Here is a 17,795-nt window from a genome sequence, read left to right as displayed (position 1 = left end):
CAGCAGTGGGAAGCACGATGTACAAAACCACGAGTGCACCGCGCTCAGCGCCAGGAAAAATGTGACCTGCCAGGATGTGACATCGGCATGGTATCTGAATAACCCAGCTAGAGCTCCCCCCCCACTGCTGGGGAAACTTAACCCTATCCTGGTTAAACCAGGACATCCACCACTAAGCCATGTCCCTAATCAACACATCTACACATCTTTGAAATACCATCAGGGATGGTGACTCCACCACTGCCCTAGACAGCCTGTTGCGATGTTTGACAAACCTTTCAGTGAAGAAATTTTTCCTAATAGCCAATCTAAACCTCCCCTGGCACAACTTGAGGCTGTTTCCTCTCATCCTATCACTTGTTACTTGGGAGAAGAGACCAACACCCACCTCGCTACAACCTCCTTTCAGGTAGTTGTAGAGAGCAATAAGGTCTCCCCTCGGCCTCCTTTTCTCCAGGCTAAACAACCCCAGTGCCCTCAGCTGCTCCTCATAGGACTTATTCTCTAGACCCTTCACCAGCTTCGTTGCTTTTCTTTGGACACGCTCCAGCACCTCAATGTCTTTCTTGTAGTGAGGGGCCCAAAACTGAACACAGTAATCGAGGTGTGACCTCATCAGTGCTGAGGACAGTGGGACAATCACTTCCTTAGTCCTGCTGGCCAAACTTATACAAGCCAGGATGCTATTGGCCTTCTTGGCCACTTGGGCACACTGCCGGCTCATATTCAGGTGGCTGTCAACCAACACCCCCAGGTCCTTTTCCCGCCAGGCAGCTTTCCAGCCACTCTTCCCCAAGCCTGTATCATTGCATGGGGTTGTTGTGACCCAAGTGCAGGACCTGGCACTGAGCCTTGAATCTCATGAAAGTGGCCTCAGCCCATCAATCCGGCCTATCCAGATCCCTCTGTAGAGCCTTTCTGCTCTTAGGCAGATCAACACTCCTGCCCAACTTGGTGTCATCTGCAACCTTACTGAGGGTGCGCTTAATCCCCTCATCTAGATCATTGATGAAGATATTAAACAAAATTGGCCCCAATACTGAGCCCTGGGGAACACCACTTGTGATAGGCCACCAACTGGATTTAATTCCATTCACTACCACTCTTTGGGCCCAGCCATCCAGCCAGTTTTTTACCCAGGTGTATTGGGTTTGTGTGTGGTGGGGGTTTTGGTAGCAGGGGAGGGCCTACAGGGGTGGCTCCTGTGAGAAGTTGCTTGAAGCTTCCCTGGCTCCAAATTGGACCCACCTCTGGCCAAGGCCAAGACAATTAGCAACAGTGGTAGTGCCTCTGTGATAACATATTTAAGAAGGGGAACCTGCAGCAGAGGGAGGGAAACACCCATGCAGTAAACAGGCAGAACCTGAAGGTCAGTAGAATGTAGAAGTAAGAACAAACCTGTGTAAACAAGTGGTAATAAATTGGGAGCTTGCATACAGTGTGGCAGAATTTGCTCTTGGCAATGCTCCCCCTTCAACAAACCTGAGTGAGTTTGTCATGATTCAGCGTGTCGCCCTGATCCTGGCTGGTCCGAGACCAGCAAGATAGGCTGAACTTCTACCTAGTTAAGTAGAAAAAGGCCCCAGAGATGGTTTGAGCTGGAAGATAAGGAAGCAAGGAAGGCCACTACAATTGTCAGCTGATGCAGTAACCTCAGAGATAAGAGAAGAAACGGCCTGCCTAGAGACAATGAAGGGACCCAATGAAGAACAGGAGACCCCAGAGCCTAATATTACTATTGGTCCAAACTGTTGCGTGAGAGGTGGGGAACTTAGATTATAAGGGTATAACTGCCCAGGGATTTCTTTGTTCAGGGTCCCTCTTAGAGGCACCCAGCTTGAGATGCTCTCCATGTCAGATAAATAAGCCACTTATTTACTCAGTGGATTGGCAACTCATCTTCGAGCAGGAACCTAGGGCCGAGCCCTGTTGATGGCATAATTCCTGCAGGTGGCATAATTTCCTCAACACTGCACAAAGATCCTTTTCCCCCTTTGAGACAGGTGTACCCCATCTGTCACCAGCAGGCCTGGTGTCATGTAGACTGACCCATGATCAAAATCCCAAAATTCTGCCGGTGACTGTTGGGGAAGGCAGCTGGTCTGCCAACAACCTGATTGAAGAGGAGTTTGACCTTGACAAGATTCTGGTGTACCCTTGAGATAGGGAAGCTTTGCTTCAAGCAAATAACTTTCAAGGAGCTGCAGACTACACAGCAGGATGAAGTAAGCAGGGAGAAAACTGATAAAGGTTATCCAATAAGAATGTTAAAAACAACATTTTGACCAATTATATTGTGACACTCTGGCACCTGAAATATATAAAAATGCATGCTTTTAGTAATAAAAAAAACTAGCTGCTTATTCACCCATGTGAGAGTGTGTGTGTGTGTGTGTGTGTGTGTGTGTCGCTTTGTCCGTCTCTACAGTGACAGGTGACACCAGGCTTGGAGCCAGGTATTGATCTGCTGGGTCTTCCTGTTTCTTCCCTCATCATTCCCTGCAACTGGAAAGACAGACGAGAACACTACCTGTGCTCGTGATCCCTTAACTAGTCATCCCAAGGCCCCAAAGTCTCTCTTGATTGCCCTCGGACTTATTGCAACTTCATCACTGCCTACCTGAAAAAGCAGTAATGGAGAATAATCTGAGGGCCATACCAGGATAGGAAAATTTCTCTTCACATCTTTAACCTGGGCCCCAGGGAGGCAGCAGACTTCCCTAATAAGTGGGTCTGGTCTGCATATTGGATGTTCTGTTGCCCTCAGGAGAGAGTCTCCTATGACAGTGACCCATCTTTTTTTCTTTATGGAAGCAGTTTTGACACAGGGCATAGGCCAACTTAACCTTGGCGACACCTCCAACCTAGATGAACCATTGTCCTCATCATTGTTCAGTTCCACTTGCAGAGCCTCCTACCTATTATGCAAGGACACCTGGGAAAGTGGGGTAGTCACAGAGGAGATGCATCTGCTGTGCTGGGCAGGAATTTGTCACCATTACCTCCTATCCCTTAAGTCACTGTCTTCAGCCAAGTGGAGAGAGGATAGGGAATCTTCAGTGTCATGTGTTCTGTCTGATAGGTCTGTCCCAGTGAAGGTAGGGTGCAGTTCCAGTAGTCTATCTCTCTCTCAGACTCCCTGATTGTCCTCAACCTACTCACCTCCTCCCAGAGCTCTGTCACTAAGCAGAGGGGCTCCTCTCCCTGGGTATACCTCCCACAGGTGTATTAACTACTGCATCCAGTACTGGCATAAGAGTAGGGCCCACCCTGCACCCTGACACCTGAGTGGCAACATGTTCCCATCTGAGCTCTGTCTGGGAAGCTGCATCAGTCATGGTGGGTGCAGAGTTTAGAGAGGCCATGGCTTTCTGCCTGGTGGATACCATTGCTTCCTTGGTTGAACTGGCAGAGCTACAGCACCTTTCCTGCACACCCTTCCATGCAAACTGACACACCACACCCTGGTCGCTAAGGCTCCCCAGGGGCTTCTTTTATACGGGGTGAGGAGCTTGGCTACTGTTGCTCCTGGTCCCGCCCAGGTCTCTTCAGCTGCTGTGGCACGAGCTGCAGGCTCCTGGCAGCTCTCTCAGCTCCCCCTGAGGTTTCCCCGGTTCAGGAAATCCCCCTGTGCGCCGCGCTAGTGCGCTCTCCTGCGGATCGTGCCAGCACCAGAGCTGCTCGCCTCGGCATTGCCATTAATAGCAATGGTGAGAAAAATTAGATGTCAGTCAAAGAGGATTCTAGGCGGGGCGGGAGGAGGGGCTTCCTCCCATTCTATGACCATCCCATCTGGTTTCATAGTAGCATATTGCAGCAAAGCCTGCTTTTTGTAGTGCCTAATGGAATGGTCCCTGATCTCTGGTAAGACCATTAAACCAATATTTTCATAAACAGAAAAACAAAGCTAAACCCTACAGCTTCTGAAATAATAATAAAAATAATAGTGTAGCATTATTTATTTCTATCACAATACCAAGTAGAGAAGACAAAGAAATTGGAAGTTGCTCAATACCAAGCAATGTGCAAACATGTAATAGAAACATGCAACCTAAACAGACCGGATAGTCAGAGGGTGAGAGAGGAAACAGAGACACTAGGTAGTAACTAACTGCGACTTTTCAAGGCCACATCTCCAAGGCATACAATGAAAATTAAGGGAAGTTATAGAAAATATGTTAGAAACCTAATTATTGACCCTGGTTCTTGCAAGCCAAAGGAATTTTTGCATGTATACTTGGTGTAAAAAAATGCTACTGTTTTTGGGGTAGAAAAAAAGGATAATGAATGAAGGTCTCATACAGAGATTTCATTGCAGGCTCATAATGAAGCAACTATATCATATTCCTTAGCAAAGTTCCTTTCTGATAGAAATATTCCTATTATATGAGAAATTCCCTTTAGATCTGCACTTGGCGACCTTTTTTCCTTCTCTCACAGAAATACCTGGAGTACAACTTAGATCAGATCAGAACAGAAGCAGTTTATTACTATAGCTATAGGAAAGAACACAGAGCAGCAGAGTGACAGCCTCTGCTGATATGAACTCTGCCCAAATGGGGCAGTTACAGAGTTTATATAACTTTAAGTTATATAACTTGTTCTTCACCAAACCTTGTCAGATATGCAGGACTATAGTAAATTGCAACAAAGAGCAAGTAACATGTGAATGACTTCATATAGGGAGGTTCCAGACCATCAGATAAGTGTCCCAGTTTAAATCTGGCCTGCAGCCAAACACCACGCAGCTGCTCATTCACCCCCTCACACCCTGGGGAATGGGGAAGAGAATTGAAGGGGTAAGGGTAAGGAGACTTACCCTTAAGGAGATAAAAAAATATAATAATTGAAATAAGATTAAAATAATAATTATAATAATAGCAATAATAGAAAATACAAATGAGTAATGCACACTGTGAATGCTCACCATCCGCTGACCGATGCCCAGCCCATTCCCAGCTAGCGATCCCAGAGAAGAAAGAATCCTGAAACCACGATCCCGTAAGTCAGAGCTTCCTGATCAACCCTCATCTATGATACAGAGAAATGATTACTTGTTTTAAGACTTATTTACTTATTTACTTATAGAAAACCACTTAGCAACTTATTTACTTACTTATAGCAAGTTATAGTATTACTTATAGTATTTTTTAATATTGCTAAGAATCCTGCTTGCCCAGACTGTTCTGTGGAATTTTACCAAGGACTACTGTGTCCATCAAAACAAAGCAGTTTACTGTGAAAATCTACCAAGAACTGCAGTGTTCAGCAAAATATCATGTTTTTGTCCTTGAGGAACAGGTGTGCTCTAACTAGTTGGGCCTCGGTAATGAGTAAAGATAGCCATATACGGATGGTAGGATGAGTAAACCGGCTGAAAAATATTTTTGTTGTTCAAGAAATTGGCTAAGAGAATCTACGCATGCTCCGAGGGAAAAACAAGGTGAGAAAGACTACGAGTCTTCCTCCCGAAAACGACCACCAGGAGGCAATGCGCGGGTGCAAAGAGAACATAAACTGCTGACACCAGCCTCTAGAACTAACCCAGCCTTACTCATGCATATGTATGTTTGTGTTATGTAATCCAATGAATGTGCATATCCACACTCTATAAGTTTTTGGTAAAAAGTGCTGTTGGTGTGCAAGCTTTGTGGAGAAATCCCCTTGCACCCCGGTCGGAGTAAAACATACCTGCTTTATAACTCTATTTCGAGTTGTAGAGTCTTTTTTCCGCGAATCATCTATATACTGAGCATGATGTTGTATGATATGGAATATTCCATTGGCCAATTTGGGTCTGTTGCTCTGGCTGTGCTCCCTCCCGGCTTCTTGTGCACCTACACAAGGTCAGGACATGGGGAGTTGAAAAGTCCTTGATTTCTTAGCAACAACTAAAAACATCAGTGTATTATCAACATTTTTCTCATATCAAATCCCATACTGAATCCAAAACACAGCACTATTCTAGCTACTAAGAAGAAAAATTAGCTCTATCCCAGCCTAAACCAGGACAATAAGGAAGCTCTAGACAGTACCTCTTTTTTAATGCCCCAAACAATTCACTCCTTTGTTAATTAAATCAAATCGTGCTGACTCGGAGAGGCTGTTAGGTCATGCTGACTATTTCTTAACTAGTGAGGCCTGCAAAGGCCATGAAGTGTTAACTATTTTACTTCTACACTTCATAGATCTTCTTTTTATTATGCAGAAAAGGTCTGAGCTAGTTTGCCAAGTTCAGGCCTTTACATGTTGAATGACAAGTGATTGAGTCAAGAGGACACGTGTTCTTTTCCATTCTCCTCTCGCTTCCTTGGAGACTGGTAAATCTGCCTTATGCTAATTTAGTGAAAGACCACTTTAGCTTGTGCTCCAAGTCTCTGTCCTATGGATCTAATTCAGAAAGAGACATACACTATCTATAGAGCCATAAGGCAATAGGTATGGTGTGTCAGCCTCCACATGGACAGTCATCAGGCTGCCATGTAGAGGGGCTTGTATCCAAACTGCAGATTTAGAAGGATTGTTACCCTGAACAAGAGGCCTTGTTCAGAGTTGCTTAAATTTTATGTGCTTGATACCCAATGGAACGAATGTATTGTTTACCAGGAATCGTAGGCCGCAAAACTGTTTCTCATTGCATATTGCAAGCCCCACAAATGCTTCTCATCTCACCCAAGGACACGTAGTACATATTATTGTCCATACAAATGTATGATGTCCATACAAATGGGATGATGCCCTGAAGGGAAGAGGGGCCCGAGAATGCTGGTCCATATTCAAGGACCACCTCCTCCAAGCCCAGGAACAATGCATTCCAAAAAAGAGGAAGGCAGGTAAGAATGCTAGGAGACCTGCGTGGATGGACAAGAAGCTCCTGGACAAGCTTAGAGATAAAAAGAAAATTTACAGAAAGTGGAAGGATGGACAGGCAGATTGGGAAGAATATAAAGAAGTTGTCCAAGTAGCTAGGGATCAGGTTAGGAAAGCAAAAGCCCAGATAGAATTAAATCTAGCCCGGGACATCAAGGGGAATAAGAAAAACTTTTTTAGGCATGTAAATGATAAAAGAAAGTCTAGGGAAGATGTGGGTCCTCTCCGGAAGGGAACAGGAGAACTGGTCACGGAGGATATGGAGAAGGCTGAGGTTCTCAATGATTTCTTTGCCTCAGTCTTTACCGGCAAGGGCTTCAGCCACACTGCCCAAGATGTAGAAGTTGAAGGTGGGGAGGACTGGGAGAAGGATAATCCGTCCACTGTCAGTGAAGATCAGGTTCGAGAACATCTAAAGAACCTGAAGGTGTACAAGTCTATGGGGCCTGATGAGATCCATCCATGGATCCTGAAGGAACTGGCAGATGAAGTTGCTAAGCCACTCTCCATCATATTTGAGAGGTCATGGCAGTCTGGTGAAGTGCCCACTGACTGGAAAAGGGGAAACATCACAGCCATTTTTAAAAGGGGAAAAAAGGAAGATTCGGGCAACTACAGGCCAGTCAGTCTTACCTCTGTGCCTGGCAAGATCATGGAGCAGATCCTCCTGAAGGCTCTGCTAGGGCACATGGATAATGTGGAGGTGATTGGTGGCAACCAACATGGCTTCACCAAGGGAAAATCCTGCCTGACAAATTTGGTGGCCTTTTATGATGGAGAGACAGCATCAATAGATAAGGGAAGAGCAACTGATGTCATTTACCTGGACTTGTGCAAGGCCTTTGACACTGTCCCGCATGACATCCTGGTCTCCAAGTTGGAAAGACATGGATTTGATGGATGGACCACTCGGTGGATAAGGAATTGGTTGGAAGGCCGCACTCAAAGGGTTGCGGTCAATGGTTCAATGTCCAAGTGGAGACTGGTGACAAGTGGTGTCCCTCAAAGATTGGTACTGGGACCGGTACTGTTTAATATCTTTGTTGGTGATATGGATAGTGGGATGGAATGCACCCTCAGCAAGTTTGCTGATGACACTAAGGTGTGTGGTGTGGTTGACACACTGGAGGGAAGGGATGCCATCCAGAGGGACCTGGACAGACTGGAGAGGTGGGCCCAGGACAACCTCATGAAGTTTAACAAGGCCAAGTGTAGGGTCCTGCACCTGGGCCAGGGCAATCCCAAGCACAGATACAGGCTGGGTAATGAGTGGATTGAGAACAGTCCTGGGGAGAAGGACTTGGGCATGTTGGTGGATGATAAGATCAACATGAGCCATCAGTGTGCATTTGCAGCCCAAAAAGCCAACCAGATTCTGAGCTGCATCAAAAGAAGTGTGGTCAGTAGGTCGAGGGACGTGATTCTGCCCCTCTACTCTGCCCTCGTGAGACCCCACCTGGAATACTGTGTCTAGCTCCGGAGCCCCCAACACAAGAAGGATATAGAACTGTTAGAACAAGTCCAGAGGAGGGCTACCAAGATGATCAGAGGGCTGGAACACCTCTCCTATGAGGACAGGCTGAGAGAGTTGGGCTTGTTCAGCCTGGAAAAGAGAAGGCTTCGGGGAGACCTCATAGTGGCCTTCCAGTACCTGAAGGGCACCTACAAGAAGGCTGGAGAGGGACTTTTTACAAGGGACTGTAATGATAGGACAAGGGGTAATGGGTGGAAGCTGAGGGAGGGGAGGTTTAGACTAAATATAAGGAAGAAGTTTTTTACTGTGAGGGTGGTGAGGCACTGGAACAGGTTGCCCAAGGAGGTTGTGGATGCTCCATCCTTGGAAGTGTTCAGAGCCAGGTTGGATGGAGCCTTGAGCAACCTGATCTAGTGGGAGGTGTCCCTGCCATAGCAGGGGGGTTGGAACTAGACGATCTTTGAGGTCCCTTCCAACCCAAACCATTCTATAATTCTATGATAATTCTCATCAAATACAAGGACAAATTGGATGCACCAGATAGGTCAATCTGTTCTTCAAACCGTCAACAATAATTAGTAAGGAACTTCTAATCAGGAGCTACCGTCCTTGAAGAAGAGAAACATCCTGGAACATGGAAGCTTGTTAAAATTGTTTTACGTAAATCAGTGTAAGACCCCTGCCCAAATAAAGACCCTCACCTTTTGAGCTTGCGCAGAAAACTAAAAACCCACTGTAAACTTAAAATGGAGCGAGCATGTTACTAACCAATGAGGGATAGAAGAGATAAGTAATTAATCAATAATCATTATAGTAAATATGTAATCACGTAGTTTGGAGTGTATAAATACTTTGAAGTTCTTTGGTGTGGTGTGCTTGATTTGTGGATGTTTTCCACCTAGCACCCTGCGCAGAATAAAGCAATATCTCCTCTCTGAACTAATCTTGGTTTCGAGAGTCTTTATTTCTGGTAGCAGGATTACTAGGACTTCTGGATCAAACTACTGCCTCTTCTGGAAAGAGCATATTTTTCCCTTACCCTGATTTGTTCATAGGGAATAATCATTTAGAGAAAACACTGGAAGGTAAATATCCCCAGTAGCTTTCTCTTTCAGAGATGGTAATTCTTTAGGTAGTGGCATGTGGATGAGAAGACAATAAGAAGCCAGACGTGCTTCCTCCCCTTGTGCTGAGCTCCTCTGAAAGCTGACAGCTATGACAGACACTTGCAAGTGATTGAATGAGCAGAAATTAATATGTTTCCTCTTGTTATCTGAATCACATTAACTGTCTGTACTCCCTAGTTCCTTTCCTTGGGCAACTGCAAAATAAAACACATTTGTTTAGACTGCCTTCATGAAGGTACACAGTTGCCATGGGTAAGGAATGCACAGATGATCAGTTAATGCAGCTCAGTGAAAAGGTAACTTAACCACTTGTGATTGCTGGTCCACATCTTCACTGAGTTGTATATGGCTACACCAGAAATAGAGGAATCCCATGGTGTTTATGGGTGTTATGCCTACACATTGCTATTTAGCCACAGATAACATGCTCATTTTATTGTTCATTTAAAAAAACAAAACACATTGTATCATTAAATTTGGAATTATAAAGCACCTTTTTAGTTAAAAAAAGTATTTCTTTCACATACACCATCAAAGCCAGAAAATTATGGATTTCTATTTGATCTGTTCAGTATGCTAACTAAGAAGCACTCTGGCACACAGGGTGGGAAGAATGTAATTTATCATCAAAGGTTCATATAAATATTGAGTTAATTCTGCTTGGCCATTTTTCATGCTTAGGTAAGGCCCTGAGGACAGCAGTAAAAGAAGTTTTTGAAAGATGAAGTTGTTGCCTATTACTAACTTTGGATATGGAAGAAGTATTTAGTAAAAGCAGTCAGTAATGTGGGTGTCACTGGGAAAAGAAATTATGAGAATGGTCATTATTTAGTCAGAAGGACACTAAATACTTGGAAAGTGGTAAAGGCAACATGACTCTGCTCATGAGGAACTAGCTGTAATAAAGCAGAGTACAAACCGTTGGTCAGAGCACTTTTGTCCAACTCAGTGCAATCTATTGACGGTTTCATTGATTTTATTACAAGCTCTATACACAGTTTGCTCTCACACACAACATGATTAGTACTTTGTTAGCAACCATGGCAGCTAAATATGCACCATCCCTGCCAAAAGCATCCTGGCACATGACTGTCTTTTGACAACTATTTGGCACATTCTTTTGCAATGTAGATGAATCTTCTGACTGTGCTGCTGGACCTGGTTTGGAGAGGTTGGCTTCTTATGGGTTTATGCTACTGGGGCTACTCAACGTGCTTTTTGGCACTCTAGTGTGTTGGGAAATTTTTATTGTACCCCTGAGGTGAATTAGACACACATTTGTGCTTAAGTATAAAGACATTTAATGAACAATGCATTGGACAGAGCCCTATCACCATAAGTGGTTCCACAGGGAGTCTGCAGAGGTACGCATGAGATGATTCCTTATATACACTTGTGCCACCACCAAGCATATCATTGGGAGTCTGTGACATTGCTTATTTTATCATATCAGCAAGGGAATTTATGCTCCCTTATATGGAATTGTTCTGCCTCTGGCATTCCTGCTTCTAGTCAATTTAACTGGTTCTGCAAGTTAGGCCATCTTGCCTGCCAGGCCAGATCATTCCTGGGTCAGGAATTACCGAATTACCATTGCTGAGCGGTTACATTTTGAATTTCCCCTTCAAGTGTCTGCTGAGATACAAGGCAAGGGAGATGTCCAAAACTATGAAGTTGCACCAGAACCACCTAACACAGATAGCTGTGTATGTACACACTTGACACATCCTTGTTCCGTGAGAGGAAATGTTGTGGGGAGCAGCTCAAACCATGTACCATGACAGGGTATGATAAAAATGCCACAACTCTTCAAGAAAATACAGTGGTACTCCTAATGCGGTGTGGTGGGTTAACCTTGGCTGGATGCCAGGTGCCCACCAAGACGCTTTATTGCTTCCCCTCCTCAACTGGACAGGGGAGACATAATGAAAGGCTCACGGGTCGAGATAAGGACAGGGAGGTCACTCAGCAATTACTGTCACAGGCAAAACAGACTCAACTAGGGGAAATTAATTTGCCAATCAAATCAGAGTAGGATAATGAGAAATAAAAGCAAATCTTAAATCACATTCCCTCCACCCCTCCCTCCCAGGCTCAACTTCACTCCTGGTTTCTCTACCTCCTCCCCCTGAACAGCGCAGGGGGATGGGGAATAGGGGTTGTGGTCAGTTCATAATGCTTTGTCTCTGCTGCTCCTTCCTCCTCACACTCTTCCCCTGCTCCAGCATGGGGTCCCTCTATGGTGTTTTAAACCCAGCCAGCAGCCAAACACCATGCAGCCGCTCACTCACCTTCCCTCACCCTGAAGAATGGGGAAGAGAGTTGGAGGGGTAGGGGTAAGGAGACTTACCCTTAAGGAGATTTAAAAAATTAATAACTGAAATAAAATAAAATTAAAATAATAATGATAATAATAATAGCAATAATAGAAAATACAAACCAGTAATGCACACTGTGATTGCTCACCACCCACCGACTGATGCCCAGCCTGTTCCCAGCTAGTGATCCCAGAGAAGAGAGAATCCTGAAACCACCATCCTGAAAACCTGAGTGGAGCTTCCCGATCAACCCTTATCTAAATACTGAGCATGACATTAAATGATATGGAATATTTCATTGGCCAATTTGGGTCTGTTGTTTTGGCTATGCTCCCGCTGTGCAATAGCACCTGCGCACAGGTAGGACATGGGGAGTTGAAAAGTCCTTGATTTCTTAGCAACAACTAAAAACATCAGTGTATTATCAACATTCTTCTCATACCAAATCCCATAATGAATCCAAAACACAGCACTATTCTAGCTACCAAAACAGAAGGGGAAAAAAAACCCCAATTAGCTCTATCCCAGCCAAAACCAGGACACCCTCCCACAGGAGACCCTCCTCCATGAACTTCTCCATTGTGGGTCCTTCCCATGGGCTGCAGTTGTTCAAGAACTGTTCCAGCGGGGGTCCTTTTCACTGGGTGCAGTCCTTCAGGAACAGACTGCTCCAGCTTGGGTCCCCCGCGGGGTCACAGGTCCTGCCTGGAGTCTGCCCCAGAGTGGACTTTCCACGGGGTCACAGCCTCCTTCAGGTGCATCCACCTGCTCCGGCGTGGGGACCTCCATGGGCTGCAGGTGAATATCTGCTCCACCATTAACCTCCATGGGCTGCAGCGGGACAACCTGCCCCACCATGGTCTTCACCACGGGCTGCAGGGGAATCTCTGCTCCAGCACCTGGAGCACCTCGTCCTCCTCTTTCTTCACTGACCTTGGTGTCTGAAGAGTTGTTTCTCTCACATATTCTCATTCCTCTCTTCGTCTGCTGTTGTGCAGCAGTTTTTTCCCCTTCTTAAATATGTTATCACAGAGGTGCTACCACCACTGCTGACTGGCTTGGCCTTAGAGGTGGGTCTGTCTTGGAGCCAGCTGGTACTAGCTGTATCAGACATGAGGGAAGCTTCTGGTGTCTTTTCACAGAAACCACCCCTGTAGCCCCCCCGCTACCAAAACCTTTGCATGCAAACCTAACAGATGTGGACAGTGGTTTATGGGAATCATTAATGCGTCAGCAGGTTTGGCCTAAGATTCCTGCAATGTTCCTATGATTCACATGCTCCTGCATGAAATTTGGACAATAAGAGCTGGAAGTTCTTACTTATGTCACATGTCTTAGATGCACAATATTGAAGTGACATATTGCATGCTTGTCCCCCTTCTTGGTCCATACACTTAACAAAACAGGATTATGTTTATGCAGAAAGTTTCCTCTTCCTTCTGACCCTTCTTATATATGGGCATCACATTGGCCGATTTCCAATCTGTCGGGACCTCCCTGGTCAGCCAAGACTGCTGGGAAATGATGGAAAGCGGCTTGGCGAGCACCCCAGCCAGCTCCTTCAGCACCCTCGGGTGTATCCCCTCCGGTCCCGTAGACTTGTGTGTGTCTATGTGATGCAGTAGGTCACTGACTATCTCCTCCTGGAATGCAGGGGGGTCCTTCTCCCAGTCTCTGTCTTCTGGCTGAGGAGGCTGGATTCCCTCAGTACAACTAGTCTTGTTATTAAAGACTGAGGCAAAGAAGGCATTAAGCACCTCAGCCTTTTCCTCATCACTCGTTGCCATGTTTCCCTGTGCGTCTAGCAGGGGATGGAGGCTCTCCCTGGTCTTTCTTTTGCTGTTGATGTACTTATAGAAACATTTCTTGTTGTCCTTGATTGCTGAAGATTAATTTCTAGCTGGGCTTTAGACCTCCTGATTTCCACCCTGCATAGCCTCAGAGCATCTTTGTAATCATTGTGAGTGGCTAGCCCCTTCTTCCAAAGGCCGTAAAGTCTCCTTTTCTCCCTGAGTTGCAGCCAAAGCTCCCTGTTTAGCCAGGGTTGTCTTCTCTGTCGCTGGCTTCTCTTACAGCACCTGGGGACAGCCTGCTCCTGTGCCATTAACACTTCCCTCTTAAAGAGTGTCCAGCCTTCCTGGACCCCTATACCCTTCAGGACTGTCTCCCAAGGGATTCTGTCAAGCAGTTGCCTGAACAAGTCAAAGTCAGCCCTTTGGAAGTCCAGGATGGCAGTTCTGCTGCCCCCTCTCCTGGCCTCTCTAAGAATGAAGAACTCTATTATTTTGTGATCGCTGTGCCCTAGTCGTCCTCCGACCACCACATCATCCACCAGTCCTTCTCTGTTCACAAAGAAGAGGTCCAGCAGGGCACCTTCTCTGGTCGGTTCACTCAGCAGCTGTGTTAGGAAGTTCTCTCCCACACATTCCAGAAATCTCCGGGACTGGTCCCGCTCTGCTATGTTGTATTTCCAGCAGATGTCTGGGAAGTTAAAGTCTCCCACAAGAACAAGGGCAAGCGATCGTGAGATTTCTCCTAAGTGCCTACAGAATATTTCATCCACCTCTCAGTCCTGGTTGGGCGGCCTATAATAGACTCCCACTATGACATCTGCCCTGTTGGCCTTCCCCCTGATTCTAACGCAAAGACACTCCACCCTGTCTTCACTATACTTGTACTCGAAGCAATCATAACAGTCCGGCCTGACCTTTCACGGGTGTTACCATGGTTACTGATCCATCAATATCCCATGCATCTTTGTTGTGCTGCATGTCTCCATCCCTTGCCTCCACTGAGACGGCAGGGTGAGGGTCATTGCTGGCACAGCAGCCCACAAACTCTGGTAGTCTTCCCTGGGGCTTATGACTGGGAGTTCCAGTTTTGTCCCCTTCCCCCTTCAAATCTAGTTTAAAGCTCTGTCAATGAGCCCAGCTAACTCCTGCCCCGAGATCCTTTTCCCCCTCTGGGACAGGTGCATCCCATCTGATGCCAAAAGGTCTGATGTCCTGTATACTAACCCATGACTGAAAAATCCAAAGCCCTACCAGTAGCACCAGTCTCAGAGCCACGAGTTCATCTGTTGAGTTCTCCTGTAATCTTCCTCATCCACCCCTGCAACTGAAGGGATTTTTCTCCCCAAGCCGAGTCTGTTTTGCCCGTGACAGTAACTGGTAAGCAATCTCCCTGTCTTATCTCAACCCATGACCTTTTTCATCCTATTTTCTCCCCCTTTCCTGTTGAAGAGAGGGAGTGAGCATCTGGGTGGGTGTCTGGCTGCTGGCCAAGGCTAACCCACCACAATAATGAGTGTTAAAACATCAGTAAAAACATCAGTTAAAACATCAGTCAGGGAAAGTGAGATTTTTGGTTAGCAAGTGGACAACTCAACGGTATTTTGTGGTTTGATGTGGAATTTCACCACACCTTAAGTGAAACAAATCTTCATGAACAGAAGGCAAAGATTTCTATAACTTCTTGTGACTGAAATGTATGAACTTAGCTTCTTTCTTATGGTAATATGAAATCTTTCATCTGTGAGCCATATTCACTGATGTACTTCTGTATACTTAGATTTATTACTCCTAGGTAATTAATTACTAAACGGGTAAGTTTGGCTTAGGACTTCAGTAAGCACAGAACTCAACTGAGACAAAATATATTTCTCAGAAACCTCTTAATGAGCCTCAAGCCATCCTTTTACAGCAGTGTGGCTGAAACTGGAGGCCATAAGTTGTTGCTTAGTTAAAGTTGATTGCAAACTGCTTGTATTCACTGACAAATAGAATAGTGTGTTGGGTTTGTGTGTGTGTGGCAGGGGTTTTGGAAGCAGGGGAAGGGGCTACAGAGGTATCCCCTGTGAGACCCACCTCTGGCCAAGGCCAAGCCAATTAGCAATGGTGGCTGCACCTCTGTGATACCATATTTAAGAAGAGGAACCTGGGACAAGGTGGGGGATTTGTGAGGGAGACAACTATGCAAACACCGAGGTCAGTGGAAGAAAGGAGGAGGACGAGGAGGGGGGGAGGTGTGCCAGAGCAGCCTGCAGCCCATGGAGGTCCACGGCGGAGCAGATACCCACCTGCAGCCCATGGAGGACCCCACACCAGAGCAGGTGGACTCTATGGGAAGCCCCCGCTGTTGTAGTTCAGCATTGGGAGGACTGCAACATGCAGGAGGGACCCATGCTAGAGCAGCATGGGAAGAGCTGCAGCCCATGGGAAGGACTCATGTCGGAGAAAGTTCGTGGAGGACTGTCTCCCGTGAGAGGGGACCCCATGCTGGAGCAAGGGAAGAGTGTGAGGAGTCCTCCCCCTGAGGAGGAAGGAGCAATAGAAATGTGTGAGGGACTGACCGCAACCCCCATTCCCTGCCCCCCTGCACTGCTCCAAGGGAAGAGGGAGCAAAGCTGAGCCTGGGAAGAAGGGAGGGGTGGGGAGAAGGTGTTTTTAAGATGTGATAATACTTCTCACTGTCCTACTCCATTAAGTGGTGGTGGTGTTTGAATTAAATTGATGTTCTTTTTCTTCCCCTAACGAGTCTGTCTTTTGCCCGTGACCATAATGGGTGAATCATCCCTTCCTGTCCTTATCTCAATTCCTGAGCCTTTTGTTGTATTTTTCTCCTTCCCATCCCTGAGGGGGAAGGGGTGAGCTAGCAACTGGTGCTCAGTTGTCCTCTGGGCTCAAACCATGACAAATAGTTAAAAACAAAAAGCCAGTAAGTTGCAAAAGGAAACTTTAAAGTTGAATGCAAACCTGGGGGAGACTTGATAGATGAGGGCACATTAGCTAAAGCTTTTGAAAAAGTGTAGTACATCTAGTCTCAGATTTTGTTTATGTATGAGAAAGCATACCTTGAATTGCCATCTTTACAGAGGAAATGTGGCATATGATTGCTGAGGAACAGTCCCTACAGGAGATAATTAAGACTAATGCCACAGAATTGCTAGGGCTAGAAATATTCTGTCGGTGGGAATATAGTTATCCTAGGTGGGGATTTTACCCAAAGTAGACAAGTGCTCATAATTCCAGAAGTGTTATGACAAATATGCTACAAAGAATACCTGAGGCTCATTAAGAGGTTGATCCTTTCTTAGGTTTTTCTCTAAGAGATGTCTCATACTTGCCTAAAAGTAAGTGATGTTGGGAGTAAATATTACAAATTGTCACAAAATGCAGGTCAAGTTTAGTGACAGAAATGTTCTTCTTTGTAGAGGGAAGAAAAAAGTCCTAGAAACAAATTAGGCATAAGTTTACCTGTTGGTAACAGGAACAAAAGCATACTTTTTTCCCTAATGCACCGGTTCCCAATTTCTGGGCAACAGTGAAGTACAGAACCTCAATAATTTCTGAGCACCTGTGGAAGAGGGGTGACAATGACAGCCCAAGGTGTCGTATGGACAAGGTATGGCAAGATTTTGGGTAGCAATAGCTAAGGAGACAGTGGCAGAGCCTGGGTTGGTAGGTTGATGTTACAAAGGCCACCTGGAACCACTGCTTTAGATTCTGTTTTGCTGATGTAGTCTTGCTATAACAAAAGAGAAGTTAAAATATCTCAAATTAACTTTTCACTAGACCTTAAATAATGCCTTAAAATAGTCCACAGATCTGGAAATTATCAGTTAAACTTCTATTCCACAGTATTTCCAAGTCTAATAGCTTGATGTAAAAGAGTGTCAACACAGTGAATTGCCTACTGAAGTGAGGCCGCCTTTAGCGTTATTAAATTACAAAAAAAATATTTTTTTAACTTTCTGCTGAACATAATAAAGACTAGTTGTTTGGTTTAGTAGGATAAGTTAAAGCAGTACTAGTCAAATTTTGGGTCATGGCTATAACCATTCTCTATGTCCTTTTGGTAATACCACTACCCTGTGGACTGTGCAGTTTCATATGGTTTCATTGAACTGCTTTCATTGGGAGTGAAAATCCCACATAACCACACTAAGTTGTACAAGTAAATTCCTGTGAAAAATCACATGAACTCACTCCTGAATTTCCCCCATAA

This window comes from Strix aluco, chromosome W, assembly GCF_031877795.1.
Source record: "Strix aluco isolate bStrAlu1 chromosome W, bStrAlu1.hap1, whole genome shotgun sequence".
In the NCBI taxonomy this organism is placed as follows: Eukaryota; Metazoa; Chordata; class Aves; order Strigiformes; family Strigidae; genus Strix; species Strix aluco.
Note: the sequence above shows the minus strand (reverse complement) of the source record.